Below are 13,851 nucleotides of genomic sequence, written 5' to 3'. Positions count from 1 at the left end.
GAATTGTGTTCTCTATGTGTTAAGGAATAGCATCGGGTGTATGTCTCATTTCTTGACACAAAGTCAAAAACAGTCTGCAGTGCCCTGTGAATTTCAGTCCATTATTTTTGAGCAACAGCACAGCCCCAAAACACCTGATAGTGGTTTGCCTGCTGGGTTCTCCAGCAGTTAGCATTTCCTTGTGAATAATGGGCACTTTGACATGGTGTGGTGAAAAAAACATATTTTTCCCCTTCAGGCATGTGATTTTGTGGTCTTCCTTAGGGCTGTTCCTACATATCCACACTCTTGGTCAGACAAAACCAGGTTAACTTCTCGTTCCCATTGGTTTAGAATATACTTAGCAGAACGTTGTCCAGATTACCAATGCATTGAGATCATTTAGAAATGATTCCCCTCGCAAGTTCTGATTGATTGGTTTCAACAAAGATTACTGTCAGAGGATTATAGTGGTCATTTCTTTGTTTCATTTCTTGCTTATAATAAGTCCTATAAAAGTCCTGTCTCTCCAAGTCAAAGGATTCCTTCAACACATCAATGCTTTTCATTTGAGTTTCTTTTGCAATGCGGTGAAACGTTTACGCCTTTTGTAATCCAGTCGTTGAATCATAAGCTTGGTCATAAGAAAACCAGCTCCAGATTTTAACAGCTTTGTTTAGTTTGTATGCTTTGGTTGGCTCCTTTCAGGGGGTAAGCACAGATTTTACCCAAAGATTCTTCTTGTTTCTGCACTTTTTCAAAAGAGTAACGCTGCTGTCGGGGCACTCAAGGTTCCACCGAGATTTGAACTCGGATCGCTGAATTCAGAGTCCAGAGTGCTAACCATTACACCATGGAACCGCAGACTGGTCATTGGAAGGATAACGGTCATCCAAAGCTACAAGTCTTTACATCAATCATCCCTTGCCAAAAAAATGAGAAACAAGGAGTGCAAACAGTGCAAATAATCTTGATGTGCAGCAATACTTTTCCCTCTCTTAATGCAAAGTGTAGCAGCAGTAAACTTGAGGGAGAAAGGTATGGGTTTGAGGGCTCTTCTTGTGGGCTTTTCTGTCCTTGTAAATATTTTTCATAGACAAAAGAGTAGGCATTTCCTGTTTACTAAACAGGCCCTTTGACCAAGGAAGCCCCAGCGCCATAACGATTTCCTGGTTTCCTTACATAATTACATACAGTGGTTACTTCTGGGATTGTATTTCTTGCTTGCTCTGGCAAGGTGAGCAGTCGTCCCTGGGTGGGCTCTAACCACCAACCTTTCGGTTAACAGCCGAACGCGCTAGCCGATTGCGCCACAGAGACGAGAATCTAGGCATATCCATAAAAGACTTGTGCCTCTAATTGCAATAAGAAATGAAGAAAAACTCTGGATTCAGAGCGCTAACGGCTATACCGTTGAACCACACCTTTCTACAGGATGTCCTGTTTTGAAAATAAGTATGACATTTGATCATTGGGCTATATCAAAGAGAGCAGCATTGAAGTAGGCAAACTTCTGCTTCATGGTTTCATTGTGTGGTGGTCATCACATCTGCCCTACACGCAGAAGGTCTTGGGTACAACATTCAGCGAAACCAAACATGTTACCAAACATGTTCATGCTAACAATGTTCCAACGAAAGCTTGCTGTTTATGTTTTATAGATCCTTTCCAGGCCATTTATGTCCTGATCTCGCAAAATATCCAATAGACCCAGCATTCCTATTCATTGTATTTTTGAGCAAAGACTAACATTCAGGTACACATGCCGAAACCCGGAATTGAACCAGGAATAACGTAGCGAGAAAATGAACTAGTTCTGTGTGTCCTTTTTTCTTTTCTTTTGATTAAACATAAAACAATACAGGACACGACCAGGGAGCAAAAATCGTAATTAAAAGAACTTAATAGTTACATAAAACATAACATAAAATAAAATAAAAACAAAATCACATTTAAATGAAAATAAGGGTCCTACTTGGTCCAAGTCAATCAAATTAGTGCTTATCCAAGTTAAGCCTGAATATCACTGTTTTCCATTCATCCAATGTCTAATGTCTGTTACTATGTCAGTCAAGTCTTTGATCGTTGGCGTGGTTGGTGTCGAGCATTTCTTTGTGATGGCCTTTTTCTCTACAGCCAAAAGTATGTTCCAAGGGTATCCATTTATTGTGTCCATGGCAGGAGTGTTGAGGCCCAAGTACATAGTTTTAAATTTGAGTGGGATGGAAAAGTCAAAAACAGTCTGCAGTGCCCTGTGAATTTCAGTCCATTATTTTTGAGCAACAGCACAGCCCCAAAACACCTGATAGTGGTTTGCCTGCTGGGTTCTCCAGCAGTTAGCATTTCCTTGTGAATAATGGGCACTTTGACATGGTGTGGTGAAAAAAACATATTTTTCCCCTTCAGGCATGTGATTTTGTGGTCTTCCTCAGGGCTGTTCCTACATTTCCACACTCTTGGTCAGACAAAACCAGGTTCACTTCTCGTTCCCATTGGTTTAGAATATACTTAGCACAACTTTGTCCAGATTACCAATGCATTGAGATCATTTAGAAATGATTCCCCTCGCAAGTTCTGATTGATTGGTTTCAACAAAGATTACTGTCAGAGGATTATAGTGGTCATTTCTTTGTTTCATTTCTTGCTTATAATAAGTCCTATAAATGTCCTATCTCTCCAAGTCAAAGGATTCCTTCAACACATCAATGCTTTTCATTTGATTTTCTTTTGCAATGCGGTGAAACGTTTACGCCTTTTGTAATCCAGGCGTTGAATCATAAGCTTGGTCATGAGAAAACCAGCTCCAGATTTTAACAGCTTTGTTTAGTTTGTATGCTTTGGTTGGCTCCTTTCAGGGGGTAAGCACAGATTTTACCCAAAGATTCTTCTTGTTTCTGCACTTTTTCAAAAGAGTAGCGCTGCTCTCGGGGCACTCAAGGTTCCACCGGGATTTAAACTCGGATCGCTGGATTCAGAGTCCAGAGTGCTAACCATTACACCATGGAACCGCAGACTTTTCCTTTGAGTCTTTACATCAATCATCCCTTGCCAAAAAAATGAGAAACAAGGAGTGCAAACAGTGCAAATAATCTTGATGTGCAGCAATACTTTTCCCTCTCTTAATGCAAAGTGTAGCAGCAGTAAACTTGAGGGAGAAAGGTATGGGTTTGAGGGCTCTTCTTGTGGGCTTTTCTGTCCTTGTAAATATTTTTCATAGACAAAAGAGTAGGCATTTCCTGTTTACTAAACAGGCCCTTTGACCAAGGAAGCCGCAGCGCCATAACGATTTCCTGATTTCCTTACATAATTACATACAGTGGTTACTTCTGGGATTGTATTTCTTGCTTGCTCTGGCAAGGTGAGCAGTCATCCCTGGGTGGGCTCAAACCACCAACCTTTCGGTTAACAGCCGTACGCGCTAGCCGATTGCGCCACAGAGACGAGAATCTAGGCGTATCCATAAAAGACTTGTGCCTCTAATTGCAATAAGAAATGAAGAAAAACTCTGGATTCAGAGCGCTAACCACTATACCGTTGAACCACACCTTTCTACAGGATGTCCTGTTTTGAAAATAAGTATGACATTTGATCATTGGGCTATATCAAAGAGAGCAGCATTGAAGTAGGCAAACTTCTGCTTCATGGTTTCATTGTGTGGTGGTCATCACATCTGCCCTACACGCAGAAGGTCTTGGGTACAACATTCAGCGAAACCAAACATGTTACCAAACATGTTCATGCTAACAATGTTCCAATGAAAGCATGCTGTTTATGTTTTATAGATCCTTTCCAGGCCATTTATGTCCTGATCTCGCAAAAGATCCAATAGACCCAGCATTCCTATTCATTGTATTTTTGAGCAAAGACTAACATTCAGGTACACCTGCCGAAACCCGGGATTGAACCAGGGACCTTTAGATATTCAGTCTAACGCTCTCCCAACTGAGCTATTTCGGCTACTTTATCGAATAAATTAGGCAAGGGAGGGAAACGTGTGGCATAACGTAGCGAGAAAATGAACTATTTCTGTGTGTCCTTTTTTCTTTTCTTTCGATTAAACACTCTACACTCTTGGTCAGACAAAACCAGGTTCACTTCTCGTTCCCATTGGTTTATCTTCTTTACCATGAAATCAACTCTTACCTTCTCAAAGCCTTCCCATATGGTCTAGCGGTTAGGATTCCTGGCTCTCACCCAGGGGCCAGCCGTGGATAGTGGGCATAGAGCGCCAGCCAATCAGAATGAGCCTGTGTGCCATGTGCCACTGTGATGAAGGCCAACCAATCAGAATGCAGAGATTCGTGTTCGTTCACAAATTCATCTCAAGAAACCAGAGTTCAATTCCTGCTGTGCCCAGAAGAAGAGGAACGTTTCAAAGGATCAAAACTTTAAATGTACAAAGTTTATGAGTTCAAACATTAAATGTATAAAGTTTATGAGTTGGTGTGTCAGTTTGCACTTGTTAAAAGGTCAGATCATGAGAAGGACTCACATGCAGCTGCTGGTACTGATTTGCAATTTTAATAAAATCACAAATTGATCACAAATAGTGATTTCTGCTTCACCTTAAGAGATTTACCCACGTCACACCTTCTGCATAAATAAACTTGGAGTGGGTCAGAAAACTCCAGGTGTTTAGTCCGCAGGGGTCAGAGGTCACACTATCACATCTCTAACACTGCAGCACTGAACTGTACTATTGTGTTCAGTTTATGTTCTGCAGAGAAATAAAACATTGACTCATATTGTTAATGATATGATATCTCAATCATTTAAATAATATTGTTGTATTGTTATATTGGAAAGAAAACACAAAAAAACATGTACTTTTAAGAATATTTATTGACAGGGAAAATACCAGAAATATTAAGTTTAATTTATTTACACTTCAGACAGCATTCATTACTTGACAGTAGTATTTACATTAAATATACAGATATATAGAGTCCAGGGAAGTATGTGTGGATGTGAGGACTGTGCGGGGCCTGCTTCAGCACCAGTTTGCAGAACCTGCACGTTCTCCCTGGGGCAGAACCTTCACGTTCTCCCTGGGGCAGGTGACTCCTCTCTCTTCCTCTTCTGTTGCTTCCTTTCCTCCTCTCTCTGTCTTGTGGCCTCCAGCTCCCTCTGGAAGAACTCTGTGTCCACAATGTCCTTAAAGGTGGTGTTTCTTCAGGGCTGCTGCTCAGGGCGTCCTGAGAAAGAGACGGTGATGGTCAGAGCTGTAGGAGACGAGGTGATGGTCGTGGTGACGACAGTTGTCGTGGTGACGACAGGCAGAGTTGTGGTGCTGCCAGAGTGTCTGTGTTTGCTCCAGCTTTTTCGGGCTGATGTTGAGTGAAGATGATGCATTTAATAATTTGATGTGATGATGATGTAATGACAAATATGTAGTTTTGTGGTCGGGTGTAGCGCGCTGTTGGCTGATTGGCTCAGGGGCAGTGGAGGGGGAGGCGGCCTGTTGTGACGACTGCGGCTGAAGCTTCACTGGAGGAGGAACTACAGAACAAAACAGATGAATGTTTTAGTGATAAGCAACACGTGTGCACATGAAATACAACACATGACACACATTTAGAACCACTGCACTGGCTGTGAAACTACAGTCAGCATGAAGTATTCATCTGTTCACTCTGTGATGGTTTGACTGAGACAGACACAGACACACATGGAGCATGAAGCATTCATCTGTTCACTCTGTGATGGTTTGACTGAGACAGACACAGACACACATGGAGCATGAAGCATTCATCTGTTCACTCTGTGATGGTTTGACTGAGACAGACACAGACACACATGGAGCATGAAGCATTCATCTGTTCACTCTGTGATGGTTTGACTGAGACAGACACAGACACACATGGAGCTCACTCACTTTGGGTTGTCTCTTCTCCAGGAGCATCAGATGCAGAATGTGTGGGACGAGCTGCATCTGAAACAACCAAAACACCACAATATAGGTTTATGTTTGTTTAGATTATTCTATTAAAATGTCAGACCTGGAGCTGAAGTACTTCCAGACTCGGGCAGAACAAACCTCAGCTCCTGTGGAAGTGGCACTGGAGGCTTAAGGGGCAGCACATCTGCAGCAGCTGAAGAGAGGAAAGAAATATATGATACGTTTGATCAACTTTGATCTTACAGTGAATAAGCAACAAGTAAAAGCTCTTACATCCTGTGGTTCCTCCAGAACAGTTGCTGTAAGAGAAGAAGAAGAATAATGAGTCATATTTAGCTGTTAGTAACAACACACACTTACATTTGACCTGTTGTTTATATCATAAGTAAGTTTATATTGCTGTTTTATTTAGCAATGTTAGTGTGAATGAGCAGAAGAAGCTCTCACTCATTCATATTGAACACCAGATAATATGACTTACTCTCATCACAGATGCATGAATTCAGAGCAGGACCTGAACAGGGTCAGGAACAACTGAACTCATGCACAGGACAGAACGTGTCCCAAAGTGTCTTTCATGGCAGGACATCTGTGTGTGAACTTCTGTAAACCTGAGGATGATGGAGCTCAGCAGCGACTGGACACGGCTGGAATAAAAGACAAACCTTTTTAACACATGATAAATCCAAAATGGAGCTTAAGCGTTACAGACACATTACACACATCCACGTGTTGTTTGGACGGAGATGCTGAGCATTGTCCTCTCCAGCGCGTCCTCTTCAGCCACTACTAAAGGAAAAGACATGAAATGAAACAGAAGTGACTGCTCCTCTACACGGTGTGACTCTGTGTGACTCCACACAAACCAAGAACACACGATTTATGTAGTTATACTCACCCAAGGGCTCACGAGGAGAGCTGGTGGGGACACGAGTGGGTGGAAAAGAGGACAGGGCAGAGGAGGACAGGAGAGAGGAGGACAGGACAGAGGAGGACAGGGCAGAGGAGGACAGGACAGAGGAGGACAGGACAGAGGAGGACAGGGCAGAGGAGGACAGGACAGAGGAGGACAGGACAGAGGAGTACGGGGCAGAGGAGGACGGGGCAGAGGACAGGACAGAGGAGGATGGGGCAGAGGAGGACAGGAGGAATTGTTGAGTCATTCATATGGATTTTGGCTCTTGTTTATAGTCTGTTGCTAGGTAACAGTTGTGGAATGTCCTCCACATTAACATGAAGTGAAGGCATTTCCCCATTGTGGGACAAAGTCTCTCTTACTTGTGATGAATTGTTGAAGCTACAACTACTTTTATGCACAATAAGAGACAACACAACACACAGATCACGTAATATTGCACCTTATATAAAACTGCACAACTGCAAACCTTTAAATGTAATAAAGTTTAACTTCACAGGGCTGAATATCACACAAAACTGACAGAAAAGTCGCGTTTAGTTGTTCAACAGAGACATGGAAGTAGCAGTGACTTTATGTGACTAAAAACACAGTTTCAAAAGTGCAAAACACAAGACGAACTTTACCTGAAAACGTCTTCAAATGCCCGTTATAAATGCCACAAAATACGAGTGTTCTGGGGCAGTAAAATGTCCATAAGAAGGTGAAAACAGGAGCAGATCTAGTGCTAAACTTGTCCAGGTCGCACTGAATGAATGACGTCACTCTGCATTCAAACATGGCGCGCTCTCGCCACAGCGCCGCCGCTGGCCAAAAGTATATTACATCCGTAGTGGTTTAACACTACCATAGGAAATGAATGGGATTCTGTTTAGGGCTGTTTAGCTAAAGAATCCAGGTGGCCCGGGTTCAACTCCCGGTATGGGAATATCTAGTCTGTCCTGCTGGAACACTTGTAGCTGCATTATGTACAAGACTCGCTGGGGTTACGAGTACATTCAAGCTGGACGGAGGTGAAGAGAGGCATAGAAACATGGTATCGATTTGGGCGCAGCATGTGAAAATTTGTAATCAACCTTTAGCTTTTCTATGCATCTATAGACTAGCAGGTTGGTTGGTGTTTCTTTTTGGAGCATTTCTCTTAGACAATTGCCAGATTACACTGCAGTGAATTTTAGAGACCTTCACTGAAATATTTCAAATCAGCACATGTGGTGATTCAGTGCAAGCTCCCAGTCCCGCATTACCTTTGAACCTTGCAGCACTTATAAAATTCAAACAATATTATTTCATCCATCCACACTACCTGCAGGAAGGTGAGACAAAGTGGCCCATTCAGGCAGCCTGGGCGACATTCCCAACTTCCAGTATAGGTATGTCTCGCCAAACCTGAGCTTAGAATGCTTAGTAAAACATGCTGTCTCCATGAATTCATGGAGAGTTAAATCTGGTAATGTAATTGCGCTAGTTTCAGAAAATAATGTGGGTAATTTCCACTTTCTTAAACACAGTTTAAAGGTGTATTGTTGTTGTGGCCGAGAGGTTAAGGCGATGGACTTGAAATCCATTGGGGTTTCCCCGCGCAGGTTCGATTCCTGTCAGCAACGTGTGTTTAGCAGCACAGATTTTGAGATTGCGTTCTATTCTATAAACCAGCATGTTTGGTGATGTTTAATTTCGGAGCCTCACTTCAGAACGAGGGCATGTATGAAATCCTTGTTTCAATCCCCTGCATCTCCATTCAATATTCTGTTGATGGCACAAAGTGAAAAGTGTTGACTCCAGGTCTTGCTTGGAAAATAATCATGACAGACAAGAGATGGTTATGTAGCTCAGTGTTAGAGCACAGTCTTTCGTAGCAAGATCCCAGTTCCACATTCCTTTAAAATTAGATTTCATATTTTGAAGCAATTTGAGTCTATTAGACGTATACAGCCCCATGGGCATTACGCACTGGCCTCTTGAACCGGGATTGTGGGTTTGAGTCCCATGCTCATAGCCATTCAGCAGAGTGGCGCAGCGGTAGCGTGCTGGGCCCATAACCCAGAGGTCGATGGATCGAAACCATCCTCTGCTAGATTTTTTTTTACTTGCATTATTGCGATTGTCAATCCAAATGAACCAAGCTAGTCAGTAATGTGTTGGATGATGGAAGCCGATCTTCAGCGCAAGCTCCCAGTTCCACATTTGCTTTGAATCTAGCAGCACATTTCTTTTTTCCATCCTATATTGTTATTTCTTTTTTGGGGAAAAGGATAGCTGAGTAGTGAAAGAAGATGTAGGTCAAAAAAGACCCATGAATAGACATTTTGAAGCAATTTGAGTCTATTATGGGTACATAACCCCATAAGCAATATGCACAGGATACTAGCCTCCAAAATCCGGGATTGTGGATTTCAGGTCCATGGTCTAATAGGCTGAGCCACAAGGAAAATACTAATCCCTAGACTTGTTGCACGTGGAATGGGCTTATATCTATTACATACAGAACTGTTCCTTAACTCTCAAGCATCAATGAGGCCTTCTTTATACGTCATAAGGCGCTGGTACAGCTAGCAGCCCGGTGTAAACGCTCTCTCTTTTTTCTCACACTTATTGTGCTTTATCTCCTATATTTTGTAAATATAGTTAGTATATTTTTTCTATTTTACTGTAGGATAGGGACACGCGCTGGAATCATTTTTAATTCAACTGTTTTTGACTTTATTCGGCTGGATTGAGTGTTTTCGTCGTGTCGTGGCGATGTGTCTTGGCTCTGAGTCGGCGCCGTACCGCGCTTACACAAAGGAGGAACTAATGAAACTGCGGAGAACAGTCGTCTTACCCGGAGATCTTCACGTTATCCCGGCGGACATCATAAGGAAAACGCAACGAAGCAGACGGGCTGGACGTAAACTCCGAGAGAAGAGAGGGACAAACAGGAAGTCGGTTCCCGCCGTAGTCATGGGTAACGTGAGGTCCCTTCAAAATAAAATGACGGAAATAGCGAGCCTCATGCGGTCCCAGAGGATTTATAGGGACAGCAGTGTCTTGATTTTCACAGAGACCTGGTTAACAGCAGAAATGCCAGACTCTATTGTAGGTTTGGACAATTTTCATCTGCTGCGGGCGGACAGAACGAGAGAATGCGGGAAGAAAAGATATATTATCTGCCCCGGGAGTTCTCACATGTGATTTTGATCGCAGTCTATGTGGCCCCGTCTGCCAATGCTGAATATGCTTGTGAAGCACTGCTCTCCTGCACTTGTAGGCTGCAAACACAGCACCCACAGGCTCTCTCCCTCGTCTCTGGTGACTTTAACCACGCTTCTCCCTCTTCTGTTCTACCAACATACACCCAGTATGTTACCTGCCCCACCAGAAACAATAGAACATTGGACTTGTTTTTTGCCAACACCAAGGAGGCTTATTCCTCTTTCCCCCTCCCTCCCCTGGGCAGCTCGGACCACAACCTTGTACATCTGGGGCCTGTGTATGAACCCATCGTGCCCATGTGGGACAATAAAGGAATATCTTATCTTATCTGATCTGATCTGATCTGATCTTATCTTATCTTATTGATTGTTTTTGTCCATTCTATCATTTTAGAGCTCATGCTTAGCATGTATGAGGTCCTGGGTTCAATTCCCAGCATCTCCAACCAGCACTCACCTCCGCGTACAGCCCGTTGTCAGCCTGGAAGTGCCCCGGAGTCTGGTAAAATCAAGCCGAAAATAGACCCTCTCATGCCGGGTCTGGGCGGCGCTAAGAGCGGGAGGAGTGCGGGGCTCATTCAGAGGCTCCATGATCCGCCTTACAACCAGCTCTCACCTCCACGTACAGCCCGTGGTCAGCGTGACACTGTGCTCTGCCCCGAGCAATCAGAGCAAACAGCAAGCTTCTGGAAGTGCCCGCGAGTCTGGTAAAATCAAGCCGAAAATAGACCCTCTCATGCCCGGTCTGAGCGGCGCTTAGAGCGCGGAGGAGCGCGGAGCGCGGGGCTCCATTCAGAGGCTCCGTGATCCGACGCTCACCTCCGCACCTCCGAACCATGACTTGAGATTACGGCTGTGAAGGAGCCTTGGAAGCTGGATAAAACCAGAACGGGGCCCATCGATCGCGGTTCTCGTGTGTCCGTCAAACGAGCTCCTCCCCCGGTAGCCGCACAACCAGGAAATGTACCTGTTTCGATTGCGAAAAACGTCATTCTCAAAAACCGCCCGCCCGTCCCTCCCAGCATTACCATTTTGCACATCCCGCGTGAGAGCAGCGTAGGAATTTCTCGGGAGCAGCGTGATTTAGCCCGGGACTCTTGAGCTGAACGCTTATTTCCACGAGCCCAAAAAACGACTAAGTCCAATGGTATATAGTGTACTATTGCCGAAAAACGACAGAGTCTTTAGGTATAGTGTACTATTTCGTTTTTTACTCTAAGTCCCTCAGGGGCATATGGTGCTATACTATGATGGTCAGATCACCTCCAGGCCCCAGGGGAGTGCTTTTCTGGGGGCAAACAGTGCACTGATAATGGGGGATTATTTCATTTGGCTCATTTTGGTGTTTTTTCACATTTTAACCCATTTTCATCCCTTTTGCTCACAACTTCATACTACGGCCCGGAAAAACGACAGAGTCGCTCGGGTATAGTGTACTATTGCCGAAAAATGACAGAGTCTTTTCAGGTATAGTGTACTATTTCGGTTTTTACTCTAAGTCCCTCAGGGGCATATGGTGCTATACTATGATGGTCAGATCACCTCCAGGCCCCAGGGGAGTGCTTTTCTGGGGGCAAACAGTGCACTGATGATGGGGGATTATTTCATTTGGCTCATTTTGGTGTTTTTTCACATTTTAACCCATTTTCACCCCTTTTGCTCACAACTTCATACTACGGCCCGGAAAAACGACAGAGTCGCTCGGGTATAGTGTACTATTGCCGAAAAATGACAGAGTCTTTTCAGGTATAGTGTACTATTTCGGTTTTTACTCTAAGTCCCTCAGGGGCATATGGTGCTATACTATGATGGTCAGATCACCTCCAGGCCCCAGGGGAGTGCTTTTCTAGGGGCAAACAGTGCACTGATGATGGGGGATTATTTCATTTGGCTCATTTTGGTGTTTTTTCACATTTTAACCCATTTTCACCCCTTTTGCTCACAACTTCATACTACGGCCCGGAAAAACGACAGAGTCGCTCGGGTATAGTGTACTATTGCCGAAAAATGACAGAGTCTTTTCAGGTATAGTGTACTATTTCGGTTTTTACTCTAAGTCCCTCAGGGGCATATGGTGCTATACTATGATGGTCAGATCACCTCCAGGCCCCAGGGGAGTGCTTTTCTGGGGGCAAACAGTGCACTGATGATGGGGGATTATTTCATTTGGCTCATTTTGGTGTTTTTTCACATTTTAACCCATTTTCACCCCTTTTGCTCACAACTTCATACTACGGCCCGGAAAAACGACAGAGTCGCTCGGATATAGTGTACTATTGCCGAAAAATGACAGAGTCTTTTCAGGTATAGTGTACTATTTTGGTTTTTACTCTAAGTCCCTCAGGGGCATATGGTGCTATACTATGATGGTCAGATCACCTCCAGGCCCCAGGGGAGTGCTTTTCTAGGGGCAAACAGTGCACTGATGATGGGGGATTATTTCATTTGGCTCATTTTGGTGTTTTTTCACATTTTAACCCATTTTCACCCCTTTTGCTCACAACTTCATACTACGGCCCGGAAAAACGACAGAGTCGCTCGGGTATAGTGTACTATTGCCGAAAAATGACAGAGTCTTTTCAGGTATAGTGTACTATTTCGGTTTTTACTCTAAGTCCCTCAGGGGCATATGGTGCTATACTATGATGGTCAGATCACCTCCAGGCCCCAGGGGAGTGCTTTTCTGGGGGCAAACAGTGCACTGATGATGGGGGATTATTTCATTTTGCTCATTTTGGTGTTTTTTCACATTTTAACCCATTTTCACCCCTTTTGCTCACAACTTCATACTACGGCCCGGAAAAACGACAGAGTCGCTCGGGTATAGTGTACTATTGCCGAAAAATGACAGAGTCTTTTCAGGTATAGTGTACTATTTCGGTTTTTACTCTAAGTCCCTCAGGGGCATATGGTGCTATACTATGATGGTCAGATCACCTCCAGGCCCCAGGGGAGTGCTTTTCTGGGGGCAAACAGTGCACTGATGATGGGGGATTATTTCATTTTGCTCATTTTGGTGTTTTTTCACATTTTAACCCATTTTCACCCCTTTTGCTCACAACTTCATACTACGGCCCGGAAAAACGACAGAGTCGCTTGGGTATAGTGTACTATTGCCGAAAAATGACAGAGTCTTTTCAGGTATAGTGTACTATTTCGGTTTTTACTCTAAGTCCCTCAGGGGCATATGGTGCTATACTCTGATGGTCAGATCACCCCCAGGCCCCAGGGGAGTGCTTTTCTGGGGGCAAACAGTGCACTGATGATGGGGGATTATTTCATTTTGCTCATTTTGGTGTTTTTTCACATTTTAACCCATTTTCACCCCTTTTGCTCACAACTTCATACTACGGCCCGGAAAAACGACAGAGTCGCTCGGGTATAGTGTACTATTGCCGAAAAATGACAGAGTCTTTTCAGGTATAGTGTACTATTTCGGTTTTTACTCTAAGTCCCTCAGGGGCATATGGTGCTATACTATGATGGTCAGATCACCTCCAGGCCCCAGGGGAGTGCTTTTCTGGGGGCAAACAGTGCACTGATGATGGGGGATTATTTCATTTTGCTCATTTTGGTGTTTTTTCACATTTTAACCCATTTTCACCCCTTTTGCTCACAACTTCATACTACGGCCCGGAAAAACGACAGTCGCTCGGGTATAGTGTACTATTGCCGAAAAATGACAGAGTCTTTTCAGGTATAGTGTACTATTTCGGTTTTTACTCTAAGTCCCTCAGGGGCATATGGTGCTATACTATGATGGTCAGATCACCTCCAGGCCCCAGGGGAGTGCTTTTCTGGGGGCAAACAGTGCACTGATGATGGGGGATTATTTCATTTGGCTCATTTTGGTGTTTTTTCAC

General features: G+C 43.9%; 5 non-coding genes across 5 annotated transcripts; 2 read left to right on the top strand and 3 right to left on the bottom strand.

Annotated features, from left to right (window-relative positions):
* Positions 1-768: 768 nt before the first annotated feature.
* On the bottom strand, positions 769-840 carry trnaq-cug (transfer RNA glutamine (anticodon CUG)). The gene has a single exon. It is a non-coding gene; the product is annotated as a tRNA-Gln (tRNA).
* A 2,075-nt stretch (positions 841-2,915) lies between these two features.
* trnaq-cug (transfer RNA glutamine (anticodon CUG)) lies at positions 2,916-2,987 on the bottom strand. The gene has a single exon. It is a non-coding gene; the product is annotated as a tRNA-Gln (tRNA).
* An 876-nt stretch (positions 2,988-3,863) lies between these two features.
* trnaf-gaa (transfer RNA phenylalanine (anticodon GAA)) lies at positions 3,864-3,936 on the bottom strand. Its single transcript has one exon. It is a non-coding gene; the product is annotated as a tRNA-Phe (tRNA).
* Positions 3,937-8,319: 4,383 nt separating this feature from the next.
* On the top strand, positions 8,320-8,401 carry trnas-uga (transfer RNA serine (anticodon UGA)). Its single transcript has one exon. It is a non-coding gene; the product is annotated as a tRNA-Ser (tRNA).
* Positions 8,402-8,799: 398 nt separating this feature from the next.
* On the top strand, positions 8,800-8,871 carry trnam-cau (transfer RNA methionine (anticodon CAU)). Its single transcript has one exon. It is a non-coding gene; the product is annotated as a tRNA-Met (tRNA).
* The last annotated feature ends 4,980 nt before the right edge of the window (positions 8,872-13,851 follow it).

The sequence above is a fragment of the Eucyclogobius newberryi genome, unplaced genomic scaffold (assembly GCF_026437365.1).
Source record: "Eucyclogobius newberryi isolate DKJ021-1_F unplaced genomic scaffold, fEucNew1.0.hap1 SCAF_46, whole genome shotgun sequence".
Taxonomy (NCBI): domain Eukaryota; kingdom Metazoa; phylum Chordata; class Actinopteri; order Gobiiformes; family Gobiidae; genus Eucyclogobius; species Eucyclogobius newberryi.
This window is presented reverse-complemented; position numbering and strand designations above follow the sequence as displayed.